Source organism: Pseudopodoces humilis, chromosome 12 (genome assembly GCF_049639895.1).
Source record: "Pseudopodoces humilis isolate 2021_Gansu_Grassland_sample_001 chromosome 12, ASM4963989v1, whole genome shotgun sequence".
In the NCBI taxonomy this organism is placed as follows: Eukaryota; Metazoa; Chordata; class Aves; order Passeriformes; family Paridae; genus Pseudopodoces; species Pseudopodoces humilis.
The window spans coordinates 18,884,822-18,896,349 of record NC_142211.1 but is presented as its reverse complement, the minus strand read 5'-3'; positions in this window follow the sequence as shown (position 1 = coordinate 18,896,349).

Here is an 11,528-nt window from a genome sequence, read left to right as displayed (position 1 = left end):
GGTTTCTGGAGGATGCATATTCCTGAATACAGCCAGATCGGGAGCCCTCTCTACCTGGTCATCCACAAGAAGAATGATTTCCACTGGGGCCCTGAACAGCAAAAAGCCTTGGCTCAGATCAAGCAGGAGATCGCTCATGCAGGAGCCCTTGGCCCAGTCAGAACAGGACCAGATGTGAAGAATGTGCTCTACTCTGCAGCCGGGAACAATGGCTTGTCCTGGAGCCTTTGGCAGAAGATGCCTGATGAGACTCAAGGCTGACTGTTGATATATTTTATATATTAGTAAAGGCCTGTATGCACAAACCAGCCTTTGAAATAAGTCGTGATATTAAAGTCTCAAGTCCTTGAAACCTTCCTGCCGAAGAGAGAGTAAAGCAAAACAATATCCTTGTGTGTAGGAGAAAAAATGTAAACTGTGTGTGTTAGCCAATAGTAGCTTGCTCTGCCCGCGGACCCTGTAGAACCCTATAAAAGGTGTGCTAAAGATAGAAATAAACGGTGTTCACATTTACTTCTGTGAAGGCTGGTGAATAAACTGGTGGTCTCAATATCTCGCGCTCCTACCAGGGACCTCCTGCGGGCAGAGGGGCTTTGGAGCCAGCGGAGCGGATCTGGGAGCGGGAAGCCACAGATCAGCACCGGATAGGCAGCCTGAGCGCAGTGAGACGCGGTGTGGTTGGACGTGGAAATTCAGGTTGCTAGGGGAGACCGAGAGGCGGGGGCGTAGTAGAAGGGTCGCAACCTTCCCTCCCGCGGTTTGCCATTAGCATGGAAGTGGAATGTGCGGCGGCGGATAAACTGCTTCTTAGCATCCTCGTTAAACGAGGCGAAGCAGCCCGGGAAAAGGACTAGGATATGCTCATTATATGGGCTAATTATCACAGGCATTTAGTAGTGCCACCACTGCTCTTTGCAGTGAAAGAACGGACTGATATGGGAAACGGCAATCACGAAAAAGAGCAAGGACACTGTCTCTCGGTCGAACTCGGCAGATTGTAATTAATACCTTAAAAACCAGAAAAGCGAGATATGCTGAGGCTGTGAGCCCCGTAATTCTACCTGCGTCACAGCGGCAGATGCCTTCACCTCCCACTGCTGGGCAAGCACTCCTATCTATGCTGCCCTTGGAGAGAGGGAGGGAGAGTCAAAGAGAAGAAAATAATGAGAAGGAAGTACCACAGCGAACGCTGAAACAACGAACAGAATCTGTTCATTTATGGCAGGATGTGATACATTCGGAACTATTTGCTTCATTTTTGGAGTCACTTTTAACACTACAATCTTATTTAAGTTCCATCTTTACTATGCTGGAAGAAAAGAAGCCAAACTTAGATTGGTTTCCACCTGAACCAGGGGGACATGGGGGAGCACTGAGGTGTGAGCAGAGAACAAAGGCACCCTGGGGGTAGAAGCAGTGCAAGAAAAGTTCCAAGGCCACGCTGATAAGCTGCAATGATCACCGTTGTTAGCACCTGGCCGTGAGAGACTTTTCGTGTAACATCGCCTGTTTTTGTAAAATCGTGCCCTTTTTTCCTCTATCTGCAAACAGCGAGAGAGAAATTGAGACAAAAAACTGCATTTGTTAAAGTTAACTTTGTGAGGGTTTTTCCTCTCTGCGAGAGTATGTGGAGGATGTGAAAGAAGATAACAGCAGCAGAGAGCAGCAGCAGAGTGGGCAGTTCACCCCCCCGCTCCCTCTCTAAGAAAAAGCACCAGGATAATACCCAGTTTGTTAAAAAGTCATGATTTATTGGGTTTTCAAAATGTTTTTATATACCCTTTTAGAGTTAATTTTGTGTTTTAAGTAATTATGAGTTTAAGCAATTGCAGTTTTTAGGATATTACTAGAGAAGTTATTGTGATTCTTTGAACGTTTAAAAAAAAAAAAAGTGTTTAAAGTGTTTAACAGAAGTTGCCTTGCAATAATTGGTTTCAGAACCTAAGGGTAAAATATGGTGTGATTTACAGCAACTAGGAAAACCTTCCAATTAATGTTATCTACAGAAGAGATTTGTGGTTTAAAAAATAATTAGTTAAGAGAACTTCACTGTACAAGACAAAGTTAAGTTAAAGCATATATTATCTATTTGCTTGTTTTTTCCACAACTTTAATAAGGTAATTTTAATGTGAGTCCTTTTGTTATATAAAACACATAGAACTGCATATATACTAATTTGGATTTTAGTTTAAGAATTGGACTTAATGTTTCTGAAAAGTGCTACAAAAGCTGGATGGCAACTTGCCAAATCCTGTGTTGCTGTGGTTTTTCTCTAGAAAAACTGCACTTTAAAATCCTAACCAACTTAAACATATACTAGGCAAATTCCTGTTATGAGTATTGTTAGTAACATTTGCAGTTATTGTGGGTTATTCTCAAAGCCAGATGACATAGAATTGTGATGTATTTGTTACATCTTTATAATCTCTATAGTGAATCCATGTTATTGTTATATTGTGTTTAAAAGGTATATATCAAACTTTTAGCTGCTTTTTGTAGTAACAGAATAAGATTAAGTTATGTTTTTATTTAGTATAGATTAAGTGTTAATAGAATTAAGAATAGTCAAGGTTTATTATGTTTAGGCTTGAATGTTTTTAAGTTAAGTTTTCTAACTTAGATATTCTTTTAAGGTTAAGTTTGTTATTTCCTTTTGTTATAAATAATTACTGTCAGGTTTAAATATTGTCTAATTTGAATTGTTTTATGTTTTACTGGAGACACTTGTCTAAACTGCAAAGTATAGTTATTTTCCTAGAGATATGAAGATAGCCACAACTGAAACAGCTGTGACAGAATGCTGATGAACACCTGCTTGTGGATAGAAGTGAATGCAGTCTGTGACACCCTTGACTTCACCAGGAGTTCTATTGGTTGTTGCAATCTCGGCAGTTTTTGTTTGTTATAGCTTTCTTATTTTTCAGTGTTTCCAGAGTTTTAAGAAGATGTATCATTGCTGAGGATCAGCTGCCATGGGGGAGGCTTCAGATTAAACCAACTGCTGAATGGTTTAATTGGTCTGGTACCTAAGGCTTCTGATCATTTCCTTTGTACAAATGCATTTTAAGAGTTTGCTGTGCTGTAAGCATCTCATACCTGCTACTGTTGAGAACCTTGTTTTAGAAATGAGTTAAGAGGCATCTTTCCAGTTTAAAGCCTAAGGCCCTGGCCAAGCCTTGACTTTACCTGGACGGAATGTTTGCCAACAGATCCAGATGTTTTCTGTACCAAATCAGTATTCGAGTCAGTTTTTGACTCAGCAATTTGACCCTATTAATACGACAGCTGGATCAATTTTGATGTGAGCTTGGAGAATCATTTCCGGAGGTGATTATCCAATCCTTCACTGATGATTTTTTGTTTCTGTTTGTTTGCTCACTGTGGGATGCTGGTGCAGTGTTTTAGTAATTAATAGTAGTTTTGTATTACATATATTTTATTAATAATGTTCAAGATTTGATTGATTTTTAACTGTTATAGGTTCTTATTAATTGTGTATATGGTTTTGTGTTGATGTTTATAACAGAAGTACATCTCATTTTTATTTTTTTTTAAGAAAACGGGGGAGATTGATGCCCTAAAAGCATTTAATTAGTGTAATTCATTAGCTTCAAAGGGAGAAGTGTCTGTGTTTTGTTGGCAGGTTCAAAAAGGTCACCTGTCCATCTGACCAGACTGTGTGCCTCTGAACACACGAGATCCAGTGAACAGAGAAGTCACCACACAGCCTTGATACTCCAGACATGGATCAGAAGTGAACCTGTCAGGACACAGTTGTGTCTGAACACTACACAGACAGTTGCCAACAGAAATTTTATGATGTTATTATGATGTTGTGTCTCTACCAATTTTTCAGTTATCCTTTGTTTTAAGATTTAGAAGGATCTGAAGAACAACTTGAACATCAAAGCCCTCAGTCACCGATTAGCTGCCAGCTGACATCACAGGAGCAGTGAACGTTCCAGGACTGAATTGTGTTAGAGAAATTCTGTAGAAGATCTAAGAAAAGTGTAGAGACTCCATCTAACTGTATATAAAGCAAATTGTAGTTGTGTGTTTACCCTTTCAGCAAATTGCTTTCACGCTTATACTACATATATACCAGAGCACGTGTGTTAAAGGTAGTTAGATACTAGTTTAAGATAAAGAGTTTAGCCTGTGTAGTAATTGTTATGTTAGTATAAAGTATAAGTATTCCCCCTTCAAGAGGTAGTGTAAGGTATGGTAATTGTGTTGTATATAGTCCTGACCAACTGTCTGCTAACTAACATCCAAAAGCGACAGAACATATGGGTCACTCTGGCACATTGAACTGGCCAAAGGTCAATGTGTTTGAGCCTAGCCACCCCTGGAGATCCTTTCGCACCTATCTCATAGGAGTCCCTGAGTGGGATCCTCAAGCATTTAATGGTTTAGTTAGTAATGAGATTCGATTGAATTGATTGGCAATGTTGCAAGAGTGCAGTCGCACTGTTGGCTTCACATTAAGACAACTTGAAGCCTGTTGGCAAGCAAAAATTACCAAAGTTCTCAATGTTACCATAGAGCCCTCAGAAGAATTAGACTTGTTAAGTTCCACCAATACCTCAGGTGGATGGATAATGTTTGAACCCCCAACAAAAAGTCATTCCAACAAAGTAATGCAGCACTGCGCTGCAGTCAACCCTATAGCTGATCTCGTTACTACCATTGAAAGTAAAGCCTTTATTTGTGGTGCAGTCTCACAGAACAATTACCAAAGCAATTACCTAGTTCCATATTCCTAATCTGTGGAGATAGAGCATGGAATTAGATTCCTGCTAGTCCACATAGAAGACCCTGTTATCTTGGGAAACTTACTTTGTTCCACCCAAGCTTACATCAATTGTTGAATATAGCTAGCAAAATGAAAAACATCAAACAGTCAAAGTGAAGCCTGAATGAATTAAGGCTTAGCAACTGTAAAAAAGCTCGCTTGCTAGACTAAGGAAGAATTGAACTTAATATCCACAATGTTAAGTGAGCTTTCAGCCGATGTGAGTAGTGTACGTTATGCAGTATTACAAAATCGAGCTGCAATTGACTTTTTACTCTTAGCACAAGGACATGGTTGTGAGGAATTTGAACGCATGTGCTGCTTGAATCTTACTGATCATTCAGCTTCCATCCATAAGCAACTACAACAGCTACAGGATGGGTTACATGCCCTGAAAGAAGGTAGTGACCCCATTGGAAGTTGGTTTGCCAGCTGGGGCATCACTGGATGGTTGAGGTCTCTTGTGCTAGAAGGGGGATGGACTTTACTTATAATGTTAATTGGGATGTTATCTTATCCAAAGCCTGGTTTGTGCAAAAAGAGAAAGGGAGAATTGTTGATATATTTTATATATTAGTAAAGGCCTGTATGTACAAACCACCCTTTGAAATAAGTCGTGATATTAAAGTCTTAAGTCCTTGAAACCTTCCTGCCGAAGAGAGAGTAAAGCAAAACAATATCCTTGTGTGTAGGAAAAAAAATGTAAACTATGTGTGTTAGCCAATAGTAGCTTGCTCTGCCCGCGGACCCTGTAGAACCCTATAAAAGGTGTGCTAAAGATAGAAATAAACGGTGTTCACGTTTACTTCTGTGAAGGCTGGTGAATAAACTGGTGGTCTCTCAATAGTCGACCACTGGGATTCTGGAGCAGAAGTTACAGAGGGCCTGAAGCCAACTACAGTCCCACAGAGAAGGAAATCTTATCTGTCTATGAAGGAGTTCAAGCCCCCTCAGAGGTGATTGGCATGGAAGTACAACTCCTCCTGGCAGCCCAACTACCGGTGCTGGGGTGGATGTTTAAAGGAAAGGCTCCTGCTACCCACCATTGCTATATTTTTTCTGTGTCCTCTGCCCCCCTGTCACCACTGTCTGACCCACAGCAGCCAGGGAGACAGAGGAGATAGTTTTAGCTTACCAAAGAAGAACCTAAAAACGAGGCTCTTTCCCTTAGCTGAGATGGCAGTTACAGCTTTATTTCTTGGGATTCTACGGAGTGAGGGAGCAGGAGGGAAAGAGGAAGAGGTATAGATAAGCCTCTCTTTTTGAAGGCAGGGGAAAGGGTGTGTTACACTTACACAACCAATAAGGAGAACTGGGGAGAACAAGATAAGGGAAAGAAACTTACAATTCTACATTTTCGGGGGTACATTCTTTGGGTCATACCATTTTTCCTAACTGCATTACAACACACCATGCCACCAACGCCACATGGAGCAAGTTAATTGCCCTCATCACGCAGCATGCCCATATTGGAAACCCAAATCGCCTTGGGATTTTGGAAATAATTACAAACTGGCCAGAAGGTGAAAACTTTGGACTCACTGTTGAAGAGGAGCAGGAACAAGTGACATGGGCTGAAGAAGCTCCACCATACAACCAACTGCCAGCAGAAGAAACACGTTATGATCTTTTCACTGATGGTTCCTGTCAGACCGTAGGGATGAAACAAAAATGGAAAGCAGCTATATGGAGCTCCACACGACAAGTCACAGAAGTTACTGAAGGAGAAGGTGGATAAAGTCAACTTACTGAACTCAAGGCTGTTCAACTGGCCCTGGACATTGCTGAAAGAGAAAGTGGCCAAAGCTCTACCTCTACACTGATTCATGGATGGTAGCCAATGCTCTGTGGGGTTGGCTGGAAAGATGGAAAAAGGCCATTTGGCAGCATAGGGGAAAACCAATCTAGACTGCTCATGAGTGGAAAGACATTGCCACTCGGGTAGAGAAGCTACATGTGAAAGTCTGCCATGTAGATGCCCATGTCCCCAAGAGTCGGGCTAATGAAGAGCACCGAAACCATGATGTTGGGGAACAGGTGGATCAGGCTGCAAAGATAGAGGTGTCAAAGATAGACGTAGATTGGCAACACAAGGGAGAATTGTTCCTAGCTCGATGGGCCCATGATGCCTCAGGTCATCAGTAGAAATAAGTGGGCACAAGACCCAGGGGTGTATTTAACCATGGACAGTATTACTCAGGTTATTCATGACTGTGAGACGTGTGCCACGATCAAGCAGGCCAAGCGAATGAAAGCCCTATGGTATGGTGGGTGGTGGTCAAAATATAAGTATGGGGAGGTCTGGCAGATTGACTACATTACACTGCCCCAAACCCGCCAAGGCAAGTGCTACGTGCTCACAATGGTGGAAGCCACCACTGGATGGTTGGAAACCTACCTTGTGCCTCATGCCACTGCCTGTAACACCATCCTGGGACTTGAAAAGCAGGTCCTTTGGAAGCATGGCTAGGGAACATGGCATTGAGTGGGTGTACCATATCCCTTATCATGCACCAGCAGCTGGGAAAGTTGAATGGTGCAATGGCCTGCTTAAAACCACCTTGAAGGCACTGGGTAGGGGGACTTCCAAGAACTGGGAGATAAATTTATAGAAGGCCACATGGTTAGTGAACACCTGAGGTGCCACTAACCGAGCAAGCCCTGCCCAATCTGAGCCCTTGGGAACAACAGATGGAGATAAGGTTCCAGTGGTACATATGAGAGGTATGCTGGGAAAAACTATTTGGGTTAATTCTACCTCCAGCAAAGACAATCCCATCCGAGGGGTTGTCTTTGCTCAGGGTCTGGGTTGCACTGGGTGGGTGATGCAAAAGGATGGAGAGACCCAGTGCATACCTCAAGGGGACCTTGTTTTAGGTTGAACTACCCATGACACTGTGCTTGTATCTGTATCTGCATGTACATATGTATGTCGCCCTGAAAACTCAGCTTCTGAGCTTGCTAACATAGTTTTCTAAGGACTTTCCCAGGACAGTAACTGTAAACATAGATATGTGTATATTCTTTCTGTTACACGTCTTGTGATGGGCATCTCTCATGGCCAGTGCAGTGAGAAAGTGTTATCGTGGCCATCCAATCCCTGGCCGTGGTCAGAAACCTATAAATCCTGGGAGGAAAAATAAAACTCTTCTTCCTTTCACCACACCTCAACCTGTGTCCGTGTGATCTATTCATCTTCAGCGGGTCATCTGGTGACCTCCGACGTGTCTTGCACGTGTGTTAAAGGGTACTATCTAGCCTGTGGCTATGGATGGTTTTGGGCTCTTTCCTACGGAGGGCCTGGTTATGGAAATATGGCATGCGGTGTTTGATCAGAGAGGGATTGATGTTTTGTATGCTGACTTTCAGCGATTGTGTGAGTATGGGAGAATTGAGGGGTTTTTCCCTGTGGTTGAAGCGATTTTTTCGCAGTTGGCTTGGGACGCTTTAGGTGATTCCCTGATCGAGGCTCTGCTGGTTGGTTATGAGCCCTGGGTGCTTCGGCTGCTGGGGATCTGGTGAAGGTGTGGCGGCGTTCTGAGGTCGGGTCGTGAGGTCGGCTCCCCCGGGATCGCCGGGGCCCCCGGTGGGTTGAACGGGGGTGCCGCGGGACCGGTGGGCATGACCCCGCCTCGGCCGGTGCCCCGGAGGTGTAAGCCTGAGGCGGGGTTAGATCCTTGCCAACGGGCTGTCGGGGGCGCCATGGACCCGGGGGGTGCAACCCCACCTCGGCCGGCGCCCCGGATCCTTGCCAACCGGCTGTCGGGGGCGCCGCAGACCTGGGGGGCGTAACCCCGCCTCGGCCGGTGCCCCGGCGGTGGAAGCCCGGGTCGGGGTTGCCTCCTTCGTGTGCCCTCCCGGCGCAGACCGATGAGGGGCTGCCTGAACGGGGGGTGGTGCCGCCCCTGAGGGATACCTCAGGGACGGTCCTATGTCCGTCATACAGCGCACGCTGTTCCACTGGAGGAGCGGCCGGCACTGCTTTTTAGGCCTTTCGCCCCTGAAGGACCACTGTTAGGGGCGGTTCCGAGCACTGCCCCCCCCGCACCGGATTCATGGGGCGTGGGGGCGGGTGCTGCGAGTGGTTCTGCCAGCCACATCCTGCCGGATTCCCCTCCTGTGAGCCCGGGTTGTCCCCTGGCAGCAGAGCAGGACCGTGCCGCAGCTTCGCAGGCTGTGCCTCTACCGGCACCTCGGTCCCTCCCAGTGCTGGAGGCGGGCCGAGCTGGCTCCGACCCACCCTGCCTTGGGTTCCCGGGCATTGCCCGAGCTTGCGACTGGAGCTGGCCCTTCCCCGTCGCCTCCTGCGGCCGCGGCAGACCAAGGTCCTGTGCTGTTTATCACTGGCTCCGGTGGTGCTGCCGCGGGACAGAAGCCGGTGGCATCCACAGGCAAAGGGTCCCAGGCTGCTGGAGCCTCTTCAGCTGGCCTGTGGACTTAGTCCTCCTGTAAAATGACTGTGCAGCTGAGCGTATCAGGCATTCCATGCGCTTCCGAATGCTTTGGTCCGGTGGGTGAGGGCATGAGTGCTCTTCTTGTGGCGTGGTTGAATACCACTGCTCAAGGCATCATTGCTCACCTAGGGGACGTTGATTCGGATTTCCTGGGGTGCATTTCTGCCATGGGTTCCACACTCACCCCTCCTGTTCCTATCTCTGCAGGACCTGGATTTGCTCACCTTGTGCCTTTTGAGTTTTATGTTCGCAGAGCTGAGAACCAGCTGTGGGGAGATGGTGGCTTCGGGTTCCCTGGACCTCCCTGGGTCACTGGTCTGCTGTTCTGACAGCCAGGGATCATCCTGAACGGGTCTGCACCCTGTCCATCCCTGGTGAGATGCTGTCAGAGATTAGCTTCCACGGGTTCTTGACAGTGGCATGGACATCACGATTGTCAGGTTTGCTGATGGGCCCCGGAGTGACCCTTGGACCTGATGCTGACACATTCTACGCAAAGAAGAACTTGAGACTGATTCTTTGTTCAGCAGATTCTTTTTTCCTTTCTCATGATAGACTAGTCACCCTCTGTGACTTGATGCAAAAACAGTTGGATCACAGTGATCTGGAGTTTCAACCAGTCCCTGGGACATTCCTGTTTTCTGTATCAATAAAAAGTCTGGGAAATGGAGGTTGATACACTACCTCCAGAAAGTTACTGCTATGATGGAAAGCATGGGGATGTTGCAGGCTAGCATTCTTTCACCTGCCATGCTTCCTGCTGATTGGCTAGTCCTCATTGTGGATCTGAAGGATTGTGTTCTTTACAATTCCTTTGCATCCTGATGACAGACCGAAATTTGCCTTTCTGGTGCCAGCTATCATTAATGCTGAGCCCACACAGAGATATCAATGGAGATTTTGTCATAAGGCTTGTGAAAATTTGCCGGCATTTGCCGATGATATGGGGCTCTAGCCCTCTCTGGAGTTTGTGAGCAGTTTCCTGCTGCTCGTCTCTACAACCTCCCTGAAATTATTTGAGGGTCAAAAATAATTTTTGGGACGAACAGTCCCGCATCGGGAGGTGCAATTATTTTTTTGCATTCAGTGCAGACACTGCATGAATGATGCCCAGATATTAATGGACTTTTACATGGCTGTGTCCTTATATGGGACTGACCATGACAGAACTGTCTCCCTTGTTTGGTCTATTAAAGGGGGACTCTGATTTAAAGTCACCTCTGACACTGACCCCACAGGCACAGTAGATGCTGGAGGAGGTTCTGCGAGCAGTTTCTGCTCCTCAAGTTTATTACAATAATCTTTCCATTGATGTTGCTGTTTTGTTTTTTTGGTTTTTCTTAGAGAGTCATGAGGCTGGATCAGCCCAATTGATGGAATTACAGGCTTCTGTCATAGCATTTCATAGGTTTTCCCAGGCACCTTTCAATTTGGCCATGGATTCTGCCTCCGTGACCAAATTGAGAGCCATCCACAATCAGGTGTTGATGTTGGACATTTGTTTCATTTATTTTTTGGGGGTTTCTGTTGTTTTTCTGGTTTTTTTGTTTGTTTGGGGTTTTTTTTTGTAATAACGAATGGGTGAGATATCACCCTGAAATTACAGCCTTCTGATTGTATGGAGTATTGTATTTTCCTGTTATTTATCCTTTTAATTGTTTATAATGTTGCTAGTTTCTTTGTTCATTTTTCTTTTTCCTTTTCTTTTTGTTAAACCAAAAAGGGTGAGATGTCGCCCTGAAAACTCAGCTTTTGAGCTTGCTAACATAGTTTTCTAAGGATTTTCCCAGGACAGTAATTGTAAACATAGATATGTGCACATTCTTTCTGTTACACGTCTTGTGATGGGCATCTCTCATGGCCAGTGCAGTGAGAAAGTGTTATCCTGACCATCCAATCCCTGGCCATGGTAAGAAACCTATAAATCCTGGGAGGAAAAATAAACTCTGCTCTTTCTTTCACCACACCTCAACCTGTATCTGTGTGATCTATTCATCTTCAGGGTAACAGGATATAAAGTGCTGCAGTGAAGCACACAGGTGTTGGGTCATTGGGTCACTAAGAAAAATAATTCACTTGGCATTTGTTAATTGGATAAATAGACATATAAAAGACCTTGAAGAAGTTCTTTGTTAGCCATTTTGCACCTTTCTATCTTAGTGCATGTAGCACCTTGTACGCTGTATATAGGTAATATAGATAAGAGAAGAATAAACAACTAAGTCCGAACAAGAGAAAACTGCCTCTCTCTCATCAGTCTCAGTCCAAGCGGGAAAAA